The following is a 13,549-nucleotide window of genomic DNA, read 5'->3' on the forward strand; positions in this document are numbered from 1 at the left end:
AAGGAAGTAGTCCAAGAAATAGTGGATGCATTAGTGATAATTTTTCAAAACTCCTTAGATTCTGGATTAGTTCCTGAGGATTGGAGGGTGGATAATGTAACCCCACTTTTTAAAAAAGGAGGGAGAGAGAAGCCGGGGAATTATAGACCAATTAGTCTGACATCGGTGGTGGGGAAAATGCTAGAGTCGGTTATCAAAGATGTGATAACAGCACATTTGGAAAGAGGTGAAATCATCCGACAAAGTCAGCATGGATTTGTGAAAGGAAAATCATGTCTGTCTAATCTTATAGAATTTTTTGAAGATGTAACTAGTAGAGTGGATAGGGGAGAGCCAGTGGATGTGGTATATTTAGATTTTCAAAAGGCTTTTGACAAGGTCCCACACAGGAGATTAGTGTGCAAACTTAAAGCATACGGTATTGGGGGTATGGTATTGATGTGGATAGAGAATTGGTTGGCAGACAGGAAGCAAAGAGTGGGAGTAAACGGGACCTTTTCAGAATGGCAGGCAGTGACCAGTGGGGTACCGCAAGGCTCAGTGTTGGGACCCCAGTTGTTTACAATATATATTAATGATTTAGACGAGAGAATTAAATGCAGCATCTCCAAGTTTGCGGATGACATGAAGCTGGGCGGCGGTGTTAGCTGTGAGGAGGATGCTAAGAGGATGCAGGGTGACTTAGATAGGTTAGGTGAGTGGGCAAATTCATGGCAGATGCAATTTAATGTGGATAAATGTGAGGTTATCCACTTTGGTTGCAAGAACAGGAAAACAGATTATTATCTGAACGGTGGCCAATTAGGAAAAGGGGAGATGCAACGAGACCTGGGTGTCATTGTACACCAGTCATTGAAGGTGGGCATGCAGGTACAGCAGGTGGTGAAAAAGGCAAATGGTATGTTGGCATTCATAGCAAAAGGATTTGAGTACAGGAGCAGGGAGGTTCTACTGCAGTTGTACAAGGCCTTGGTGAGACCACACCTAGAATATTGTGTGCAGTTTTGGTCCCCTAATCTGATGAAAGACATTCTTGCCATAGAGGGAGTATAGAGAAGGTTCACCAGATTGATTCCTGGGATGGCAGGACTTTCATATGAAGAAAGACTGGATCATCTAGGCTTATACTCACTGGAATTTAGAAGATTGAGGGGGGATCTTATTGAAACGTATAAAATTCTAAAGGGATTGGACAGGCTAGATGCAGGAAGATTGTTCCCGATGATGGGGAAGTCCAGAACGAGGAGTCACAGTTTAAGGATAAAAGGGAAGCCTTTTAGGACCGAGATGAGGAAAAACTTCTTCACACAGAGAGTGGTGAATCTGTGGAATTCTCTGCTACAGGAAACAATTGAGGCCGGTTCATTGGCTATATTTAAGAGGAAGTTAGATATGGCCCTTGTGGCTAAAGGGATCAGGGGGTATGGAGAGAAAGCAGGTACAGAGTTCTGAGTTGGATGATCAGCCATGATCATACTGAATGGCGGTGCAGGCTCGATGGGCTGAAATACCTACTCCTGCACCTATTTTCTATGTTTCTATCAGTACCCCGTTCCTGCCTTCTCCCCATATCCCTTGACTCCACTATCTTTAAGAGTTCAATCTAATTCTATCTTGAAAGTATCCAGAGAATTGGCCTCCACTGCCTTCTGAGGCAGAGCATTCCACAGATCCACAACTCTCTGAGTGAGAAAGTATTTCCTCAACTCCGTTCTAAATGGCCTACCCCTTATTCTTAATGAGGAGATGGCATGCCCTGGGTAAAGGGACCCTTAATAATGAGTGCCATCTTCTTGAGTGTTCAGAGACCTTAATGATAGATATTGTGTTCTTGAGGTATCACAAGTACTATTCCTTCTCCACACATCCTACATGATGAACAAAGATCATTCACTCTGTCTAGTTGCACTGAGACTATTGTATCCCAGGCTGCTGACATGTCAGGTCGAGAATCTTCATCTGGACTGAGAGTTAAAAGGGAAACAGTCAGCACAAAGAGCTGAGGGGAAGTAGTGGATGACTTGGCAGCTCTTGCACCACCCCCTGCCAGCACCTAGAGACATAGACCACTACAGCACAGAAACAAGCCCTTTGATCCATCTAGTCCATGACAATATTAATTTGTCTAGCCCTGTCGACCTGCACCCAGCCCATAGCCTTCCATACTCATCCAATCCATGTGCTTAAATTTCTCTTAAATGTTGAAATCAAACCCACATTCACCACTTCTGTTGGCAGCTCATTCCACACTCCCACCACCCTGTAGGTGAAGAGGTTCTCCCTCATGTTCTCTTAAACATTTTGCCTTTCAACCTTGACCCTTGACCTTTAGTTCTAGTCTCACCCAATTTCAGTGGAAAAAGCCTGCTTGCTTTTATACCCTATCTATACCCCTCATAATTTTGTATACCTCTATCAAATCCCCCCTCAATCTTCTATGCTCTAGGAAATAAAATCCTAACCTATTCAGCCTTTCCCTCTAACTCAAGTCCTGGTAAAATCCTCGTAAATTTTCTCTGTGCTCTTTCAATCTTATTTACATATTTCCCATAGGTAGGTGATCAAAACTGCACACAATACTCTGAGCTAGGCTTCACCAATGAATTATATACAGTAGCTTCAACATAACATACCTGTACATAATACTTTGATTTATGATGACCAATGTTCCTAAAGCTTTCTTTAAGACCTTACCTGCCTGTTTTGCCACTTTCAGGGCTTTATAGATCTGTATTCCAAGACCCCTCTGTTCTATCTCTTTATATTCTGGCTATCTCCCTCTATCTTGCAGTCCAGCTGAAGGGTCTTGACCTGAAACATCATCTCTCCACTTCTCTCCACAGTTGCTCTGTTCCTCCAAGTTTGTTTCCACTCTGGTATCTGGTGCTATGAGGCAGCGACGTTTCCAGTTGTCTCACAGTTTGCCTCTGGAACAGATCCCCTAGCAACTGAAATACTTCAGCAGTTTGGGATATCGCACCCCAGAAAGAGGTACAGCACATGTTCTTCAGAGAGATGCAAGCACTAAAGGATAAACACAAGAGATTCTGCAGCTGCTGGAAATCCAGAGCGACACACACAAAATGCCGGAGGAACTCAGCAGGTTAGGCAGCATCTATGGAGAGGAATAAAAAATCAGTATTTCAGGATGAGACCCTTAATCAGGACTGGAAAGGAAGGGGGCAGAATCCAAAATAAGAAGGTGGTTGGGGGGGGGGGGGGAAGATAAGGATGTAGGGAGCTAGATGATAGGTAAGACCAGGTGAGGAGGAAGATGGGTGGTGATGCACCATCAATAACTCTCTGAGACGTGAGGCGAGATATCGGCTTTTATTGGCTGGAAGAAAGAACAAGCAGCAATTGACCACCACACTGCATCCTGGAGACTGAGGCCGGGGCGGTGTCCCCAATCGCCTTTATACCGAGGTCCGTGGGAGGAGCCACGGTCAGTGGGAGGAGCCACAGAAGCAGTCAGCAGGGGGGTGTGTCCAGACAGGTATATGTAGTTCACCACAGGTGGGTGGGGAAAAGGGATGAAGTAAGATCTGGGATCCTTGCAGGGCCCAGGCTGGGAGGCCTGAAAACAGAGCTGGATGCCTTATTTCCTTCCATGGATGCTGCCTGACTGGCTGAGTTCCTTCAGCACTTTGTGTGTTGCCCTGGACTAAAAGATTCCAAGTTTGCAATGGATTCCTTGAAATTATTAACATAGCTCTGTTACTTATACATCTGTAGACTGTTTTCTCCAGAGTGAAATGGGCATTAGTGTATCACTCCAACAATCTTTAGTTGGATCAGCAGGAATTTCCAGTATGAGAATCAGAATCAGGTTGACTGTCATGAAATTTGTTATTTCATAGCAGCAGTAGAGTACAATACATCCAAAATACTATAAATTACATTAAGAATATAATAATAATGACTTACCTATAGAGCCCTTTTCATACAGATGATGTACTTCAAAGTGCTTTACAATGGAATAGAGTGCAAATATGAAAATAAAATAAAAAACACAAAAATCTATATTAAAAATACAAAAATAAAGTAAATATATAGTGGGGTGGCACGTAGTGGTTAGCATATTGCTTTATATTGTCAGTGACCCAGGTTTAATTCCTGCCGTTGTCTGTGAGGAGTTTGTATGTTCTCTGTCTGATCACGTGGGTTTCCTCCAGATGCTCCAGTCTCCGACACTCCAAAGACGTACGGTTAGGGTTAGAGTTGGCAGCGTGCTGTGTCAGCACTGGAAGCTTGCCCCCGGCATATCACTAATGCAACATATTTCAATGTTTGGAAGGACATGTGACAATAAGCTAATCTATATATCCTTATCCTCATATCTCTGCAAAAAAAGAGCAAAAGAGTGACATATTTGTCACAGACTATTCCAAGTTTGGTGGCTGATGGGAATAATCTGTTTCTAAAATGTTGAGTGTGTGTGTGTTCAAACCTCTCTGATGTTTGTAATGAGAAGAGGGCATGTGGTGGGGAGGATCCTTCATGATGGATTCTGCCTTTTTAATGGTGTCCTTGATGTCCATGATGGAGTAGGCTGCATTAACAACCCTCTGCAGCTTTTCCTGATCGTCTTTTCACTGATCAGACAGTGAAGCAACCAGTCAGAATGCTCCGCACAATACACCTGTGGAAGTTTGCATAATCTTGCATTCGAGTCTAAGAGGGTAAATGACGACTTAAAGTACCATCAAGAAGATTACTTAGAACAAGATCTTTTCCAAGTTATTTTAGAAGAAGCAACTGCACCAATGGGTTATAAAAAGTTGGAACTCTCTCCCCCTAAGGGACTGTGAGGATGGGATCAATTGAAAATTTCAGAACTGAGCTGGTTGGATTTTGTGAGGTCGGAGTTTAAATGTCTGGAACAAAGTGGGTGGCAAATTTGGAGACAAATCAAATATGATTGAACAGCTCTTTGCTAAATTACTTCCTCCTGTTCTTTTATCTAGGTGATGGGCTTTATAAAAAAAATGAATAAAACAATATGTAAAATAAAACAAAAGGCTGCAATTATTATAAACATAAGCATATATAACATGTTTAATATTCCATCTTTGTTCTCAAGTTCACCCATGACCTTACCTTCACCTGCCACCTATTCCAACCTGTCTCCCTGTCTCTATAGCCTTCTCAAATTGTTTAAGCTGAAACCCTACCTCTGCTCCACCACGCACACCCAGACACACAGACATGCACGCATGCACACCCAGACACACTCTCTCTCTCTCTCTCTCTCAAGTTCTCACACACATACATTCACACACTCTCATGGTCTGTCTCACACATGTGCTCACTTACACGCATATATATACACACACCTGAACACACTGACACCCAACGACTCACAGCCTCTCACACATTGACATTCACACACACACACACACACACACTCACACACACAAAATCTCTGCAATCCCGTAATTCTAGCTCTTGCATGTTTTTGATTTTCATTTCAAATAAACATGCAAAGTTCTTCGAACTTAACAGAGTAGAAGCATGAATAATGTTCCCACCAGACCATAAGACATAGGAGCAGAATTAGGCCATTTGGCCCATCGAGTCTGCTCTATCATTTCATCATGGCTGATCCATTTCCTTCTCAACCCCATTCTCCTGCCTTCTCCCCATAACCTTTCTTGCCCTGACTACTCAAGAGCCTATCAACCTCCGCCTTAAGTACACCCAATGACTTGGCCTCCACAGCCGCCTGCGGCAACCAATTCCACAGATTCAGCACCCGTTAGCTGAAGAAGTCCTCCTCATCTCCATTCTGAATGAACGCTCCTGAATTTGTTTCCTCTGGCTGTTGTACCCAGAACCAAGGGTTGCAGTCTAAAGCAAAGGGCCTGCCTAGCTGAGGAGGGAGGGCAGTTTGCAGAGGAGCATCACACGTGCAGTGGGGAATCCTTGCAGGGCTACAAACAGCTACAGTGTACGAGGGTCTTGTCCATACTGTGTCTGAGTTTCTTCAAGACAGAGATTCACAGATTTGGAACAACAAAGAAATGAAGGGATATGGGGCGGAATGGTAAAAGATTGGCGATATATGAACAACAGAACTAGGAGCAGGAGCAAGAGTTGGCCATCTGGCCCATTGAGCCTGCTCCCCCATTCAATTAGATCATGGCTGACGTCTCGATGGACTCAGCTCCACCTACGTTTCTTTTCCTCAAATCCCTTAAGCCCCCTGCTATGCAAAAATGTATCTAATTGTGTTTAAATATATTTAATGAGGTAGTTTCTAATGCTTCCCTGGACAGAGAATTCCACAGATTCTGGGAAAAGCAATTTCTCCGTATCTCTGTAATAAATCTACTCCCCTGAATCTTGAGGCTATATCCTACAGTTTTAGTCTCACTTACCAGTGGAAACAACTTTCCTACTTCTGTCTTATCTGTTGCTTCCATAGTTTTATAGATCACTTTTCATTCTTCTGCATTCCAGTAATTACAATCCCAGCTGATTCAATCTTTCCTCATTGGCTAATGGTACCATCTCCTGAATCAGCCCGGTGAACATTCTCTGATATTCCCTCATCCTCCTCCTTCCCTCTCTCCTATTGTCCACTATCCTCTCCTATCAGATTCTTTCTTCAACAGCCCTTGACCTTTCCCACCCACCTGGCTGCACCTATCATTTTCCAGCTAGCCTCTCCCTCCTCCCCCACCTTTTTATTCTGGCATATATACCCCCTTCCTTCTCAGTCCTAAAGAAAGGTCTCGGCGTGAAATGTCAACTGTTTACTTTTTTCCATAGATGCTGCCTGACCTGCTGAATTCCTCCTGCACTGTGTGTGTGTTGCTTTGGATTTCCAGCAATTGCAGACTTTCTCATGTTTGTAATGCTCTAATATTTTCTCCAAGTAGTCAAGTGGGCACAACTGACCAAATGGCTTAATCCTGCTTCTAGTGATGACATCTTTGTGTTCTTGACCACTGGTGACTATGCTGTCATCTGTCCAAGCCTTATTGTCTCCTTAAGCTTATCAAAACTCTCTCCTCCCTTACAGACACTTCATCATAACATGTTTGATTAGTCTTTAGGTCAACTGTCCTAATAAACTTCAAATGGGTCTCTGTCAAGGTAAAGGACCAAAAGGTAGCACGTGAAAGTTCTACAATGTTAAATACAAGTTGCTGCTGCTTTTGAAGTGTGATTAACATTTGATAAGCCCATCTTATCCAATCGCTCCCCATAACGAAAGTCCTCCAATCCAGGCAGCATCCTGGTGAATCTCCTTGGAATTCTCTCCAACTCAATTATCCCCTTCCTATAGTCCAGTGACAAGGACTACATATCTTTTTCCGCAAATCTATCGAACAGTAACTGTAAACAGGATCTGTAAACAAACCGTGGAAATGCAGATAATAAATAAATAGTAATAAATAATGAGCATGAAATAACAAGATATAAGAGTCCTTAAATGAGTGTAGCTATCTGTGGTGAATTACATATACTTGTCTGGACACACCCCCTGCTGACTGCTCCTGTGGCTCCTCCCACAGACCCCTGTATAAAGGTGATGGAGGTCTGAGCCCGGCCTCTCAGTCTCCAGGATGTAGTATGGTGGTCATTCACTGCTCGTTCCTTCTTCCAGTCAATAAAAGCCGATACCTCACTTTTACGTCTCAGAGTGAGTTATTGATGGTGCATCACTATCCCCTTTTGTTCAAGAGCCTGATGGTTGAGAGGTAGAAACTGTTCTTGAACCTGGTGATGAGAGTCCTGAGGCTCTTGTACCTTCTACCTGATGATAGCAGTGAAAAAAGAGCACGGCCTGGGTGGTGAGGCTCTTTGATGATCGATGCTGCCTTTCTACAGCAATGTTTCATGCAGATGCACTCAATAGTTGTGAGGGTTTTCCCTGTGATGCACTGAGCCGAATCCACTTCCTTTTGTAGGATGTTCTGCTCAAAGGCACTGGTGTTCCCGTACCAGGCCATGATGCAGCCTGTCAGCACACATTCCACCTTTTCACTTTAATGATAATGGCACCGGTGTACATTGACATCTCTCTGCGGGCTGCAAGAATTTGTACACATGATGCCCCAAGCATGGCACCAGCAGATCAGATTCATTTAATTATCACACCTACATCCAGATAGACAGTGAAATGTATTGTTTGCATTAACAACTAACACCAACCAAGGATGTGCTGGGGGCAGCCTGCAAGTGTCGTCCACACTGCCTGGTACCAACACAGCATGCCCACAGAGTTCAGTAGAACAACACAAGCAACAACAATACAACAGCAACAAAGAAAGTCCCTTCCCTACCTAACACACTCACTGACTCAGACAGGCTTCCAACCTCTGGCCCTGTCCGGAGGCCGCAGACATCAGGCCTCTGGCTTTCAGACACACTGACCTAGGAGCTTTGGCCCTCAGGCCTTGATTTCTGGGCCTGCTCACTTCAGACTTTGAACTTCAGTATCACAGGACTTTGAATTCCAGGCTTGATGCACCATCAATAACTCACGCTGAGACTTAGGAAGCAAGATATCGGCTTTTATTGACTGGAAGAATAAACAGCACTACATCCTGGGGAAAATGAGGGAGAGCAGCAGCCCACAGTCGCCTTTATACAGGGGTCTGTGGGAGGAGCCACAGGAGCAGTCAGCAGGGTCTGTGGGAGGAGCCACAGGAGCAGTCAGACAGGTATATCTAGTTCACCACAAGGCTTCAAACTCCAGACTTGCATGGACATCCAACCCTGGGTCTCACCGGCCCACTAATTACCCTATTCAACTTTCCTCCAGTGCCTGCCTCATAGAACTAGAGGAAATTTGCCAACCTTCCTGGCTGGGAGACCTCAGTCAGTCCGGATCGGGAGCAGCATCTCCAACACCATTACACTGAGCACGGGGGCCCCCCAAGGCTGTGTGCTCAGTCCACTGCTGTTCACTCTGCTGACCCACGACTGTGCTGGAACACACAGCTTGAACCACATCATCAAGTTCGCCAATGACACGACCATAGTGGGTCTCATCAGCAAGAACGACGAGTCAGCTTACAGAGAGGAGGTGCAGCGGCTTGTCTCTTAGTGTGAACAAAACAAAAGAGATGGTTGTTGACTTCAGGAGGGCACAGAGTGACCACTCCCCGCTGAACATCGGCAGCTCCTCGGTAGAGATTGTAAAGAGCACCAAGTTTCTTGGTGTTCACCTGACGGAGAATCTCACCTGGTCCCTCAACACCAGCTCCATAGCAAAGAAAGCCCAGCAGCATCTCTACTTTCTGCAAAGGCTGAGGAAAGTCCATCTCCCACCCCCCATCCTCATCACATTCTACAGGGGTTGTATTGAGAGTATCCTGAGCAGCTGCATCACTGCCTGGTTCAGAAATTGCACCATCTCGGATCGCAAGACCCTGCAGCAGATAGTGAGGTCAGCTGACAAGATCATTGGGTCTCTCTTTCCGCCATTACGAACATTTACACTACACGCTGCATCCGCAAAGCAAACAGCATTATGAAGGACTCCTCATACAAACTCTTCACCCTCCTGCCATCTGGGAAAAGGCACCGAAGCATTCGGGCTCTCACGAGCAGACTATGTAACAGTTTCTTCCCCCAAGCTATCAGACTCCTCAATACCCAGAGCCTGGACTGTCACCTTACTGCCCTATTGTCTTGTTTATTATTTATTGTAATGCCTGCACTGTTTTGTGTACTTTATGCAGTCCTGGGTAGGCCTGTAGTCTAGTGTAGTTTTTTTCTGTGTTGTTTTACATACTTCAGTGTACTTTTTGTATTGTTTCATGTAACACCATGGTCCTGAAAAACGTTGTCTCATTTTTACTGTGAACTGTACCAGCAGTTATGGTCGAAATGACAATAAGAAGTGACTTGACTTCACTTGACTTGAAAGTAAGACAAAAATGTAAAATTAGCCTCAAACCCTGCCTTCTGCCACTCTCCAACATTTTATTTCATTTTTCAGGTAAAAGGTGTCAGAAGGATTCAGACAGATTAGGAGAACAGGCAAAGAAGTGGCAGATGGAATAGTGTTGGGAAGTGTATGGTCATGCACTTTGGTAGAAGGAAAAAAAGGCATAGACTATTTTTTTTGAAAGTTGAGAGAACCCTGAAATCAGGGGTACAAAGGGACTCGGGAGTCCTTGTGCAGGATTCCCTAAAGGTTAAGTTGCAGGTGGACTCAGTAGTAAGGAAGGTAAATGCAACATTAGCATTCATTTCAAGAGGACTAGTACATAGAAACAAAGATGCAATGCTGAGGCTTTATAAGGCATTGGTAAGGCTGCACTTGAAGTATTGTGAGCAGTTTTACCCTCCCCCCCCCATCTAAGAAAAGATATGTTGGCATTGGAGCAGGTCCACAGGAGGTTCACGAGAATGAGTCAGGAAATGAAAGGGTTAACGTATGAGGAGCGTTTGATGGCGCTGGGCCTGTACTCAGTGGAGTTAAGGGGGGATCTCATTGAAACATATTGAATATAGAAAGACCTAGATAGAGAGGATGTTTCCCATGGTGGGGGAGTCTAGGACCGGAAGGCACAGCCTCAGAATAGAGGGACGCTCACTTAGAACAGAGAACAGGAGGAATTTCTTTAGCAAGAGGGTGGTGAATCTGTGGAATTCATTGCCACAGACGGGTGTGGAGGCCACGTCACTGGGAATATTTAAAATAGATGTTGATAGGTTCTTGATTAGTCAGGGTGTCAAAGATGGAGAAGGCAGGTAAATGGGGTTGAGAGAGATGATAGTTCAATCATGATTGAATGATAGAGTACATCAGATGGGCTGAATAGTCTAATTCTGCTCCTATTTCTTATGGTCTTGTGATCTTATGTTCAATTAGAATATTGAAGTAATCTATAGTTACTATTAAAAGGACTCTTGTTTGTTATTTGTCATTTTCTGTTCTTCATGGCTCTATTAAACAGGACAGCTTTGATTGTTGTTTAAAAATGGTTGGTTCTCCATCATATCCGTCAATGACAGCACACAAAGTATCCTGTACAGGAGCGTTTTCTTGTGGAAAAAGCCTTTGCACTGAGGCAGATCCACTCTTTTGACCTCAGAAGTCCAGGTCCAGTGATACAAGTAAGTAGTCACAGCTAGGGTCTTCCTCGGTTGCAGTGGAAGGCCATAACTTCCTCGGGACCTTGTAATGCCTCTCGCTCTCAACGAAGTGTTTCAAAACTGCCTTCCTGGCCATTGGGTCTCATCTGCACAGTCCGCCGGAGCTGGTTACACACACTGGGACAGGCGTATCCCGATCTCATCGCAATACGAAGCCGCTGGCTACCATCATCTGGTTTAGCCCACCTGCCGAAGCGGTGTAGTGGGCTGGGGCCACTGTCGCATGCAAACCCCTACTTGGAGTCACAGGTGAAAGCCCAGTGTCTTGTGGGGACTAAAAGTGATTGAGCTGCCCCAGAATGAACACAACAAGCCCTTTCACCAGAGGTGCTACCCCTCCCCGGACATCTCATACACCCCAGTTATATAATAATTCATAATAACACTACCAATGAATATCACAGTGGAACCCACATCCACACAAATTGGAGGCCTTGCATCATAAAATACTTCATCATTCACAATTCAGTTTATACCTTACTTTCATAGAAGTTTTGAGTAGAGATTTCTAACAATGGCTCCTGAGGAAATTAATATTGGGCATGAACTCGACACCTTGATTTGTCCCCTGTGTTAAATAAAATATCATTTTGTGATATAACTTTATCTTTTCTCACATTGCCATATATTTTGGTTTAAAAGTGTTGAAACCAAAATAACAGAGTTCCTAGGTCTGCCACAGAATGAGAGCCAATTCAATGGTGTTAAAGAATTTATAGTGTATATCACTCTCTGGATTTAGAAATCTTTCAGCAAAATGTTATGAGCTATAAATTCCCCTCTTCAAAACTAGTAAATTAGCAGAGGATTGGGCAAGTGTCAGGTTGAAGGCTGTTTCCTGAGAGCATTTTTCAAACAAGGTACAAGCCTATGTTCTGTCACTGAATAAGGAGGGATGCACTGTAAATCTAATTTTATCACCCCTGCCTCAAAACCGCACAAACTCAATAAAGGTCAAGAGAAGTGAAAGGAAAATGTGAAGTGATGCACTTTGGAAGGTCAGACTTAAAGATAGAAGACAGGATTCTGGTAGGGTGGAGAAACAGAGGGATCTCGTTGCTGTACGAGATCTGAATGTCTGTAGATCTCTTGAAGTTGCTGCACAAGTTGATAGGGGTGTTAAGAAGGCGTTTGGTGTGTTGGCCATTCACCAGAGGATTGAGTTCAAGAGCTGCAAAGTAATGTTGCAGCTCTATAAAACCTGGTGACATCACAGAATATTGTGTTCATTTCTGGTCACCTCATTATGGGAAAGATGGTGCAGAGGAGATTTACCAGTATGCAGCCTGGGTTAGAGAGCATGGCTTAGAGGATTGGTTGAAAGCTAGAGCTTTTCTCTTTGGAGTAAAGGAGGATAAGAGGTGACTTGATAGAGATGTACAAGATGCTAAGAGGCATAGATTAAATTAATTGCCAGAGACGTTTTCCCAGAGCAGAATGGCTAGTATGAGAGGGCATAATTTTAAGGTGATTGGAGGGAAGTATAGGGGGATGTCAGAGGTAAATGTTTTACTCAGAGTGTGTTGGGTGTGTGGAATGTGCTGGTAGTGGTAAATACATTAGGGACATTTAAGAAACTCTTAGATAGGCACACGGATGAAAGAGAAATGGAGGGCTATACAGGAGGGAAGAGTTAGATTGATCTCAGAGTAAGTTAGGAGGTCAGCTCAACATTGTGGGCCGAAGGGCCTGTACTGTGATAGAATGTTCTATGTTCTAGGAAAATGTGGACAAAAAAGGAATCAAGATTGAAATACAAATAATTCTACAGTAATTAAAATATGACTGATACGCTCAGTGACCACTTTTTAGGTACACCTGCATACTTGCTTGTTAATGCAAATAACTTTTCAGCCAGCACACACAAAATGATGGATGAACTCAGCAGGTCAGGCAGCATCTATGGAAATTAATAAACAGTCAATGTTTCAGGCCAAGACTCTTCATCAGGACTTAGTGCCTGATGAAGGGTCTCAGCCAGAAACATTGACTGTTTATTCATTTCCGTAGAAGCTACCTGACCTGCTGAGTTCCTCCACCATTTTGCGTGGGGTTTTTTTTGGATTTCCTGCACCTCTAGTGTCTCTATTCAGCCCATCATGTCGCAGCAACTCAATTGATAACAGCATGCAGACATGGTCAAGAGGTTCAGATCAAACATCAGAATGGGGAAGAAGTGTGATCTAAGTGATGTGGAGTGATTGTTGGTGCCAGATGGGGTGGTTTGAGTATCTTAGAAACCACTGATCTGGGATTTTCACACATTACAGTCTCTAGAGTTCACAGAGAGTGGTGTGAAAAACATCCAGTGAGGGGCAGTTCTGCGGGCAAAAATGCCTGGATAATGAGAGCAGTCACAGGAGAATGGTTGGACTAGTTCAAGCTGACAGGAAGGCGACAGTAATGCAAATAAGAGCGCGTTATGACA

The sequence above is a fragment of the Hemitrygon akajei genome, chromosome 2, assembly GCF_048418815.1.
Source record: "Hemitrygon akajei chromosome 2, sHemAka1.3, whole genome shotgun sequence".
NCBI classification, from domain to species: domain Eukaryota; kingdom Metazoa; phylum Chordata; class Chondrichthyes; order Myliobatiformes; family Dasyatidae; genus Hemitrygon; species Hemitrygon akajei.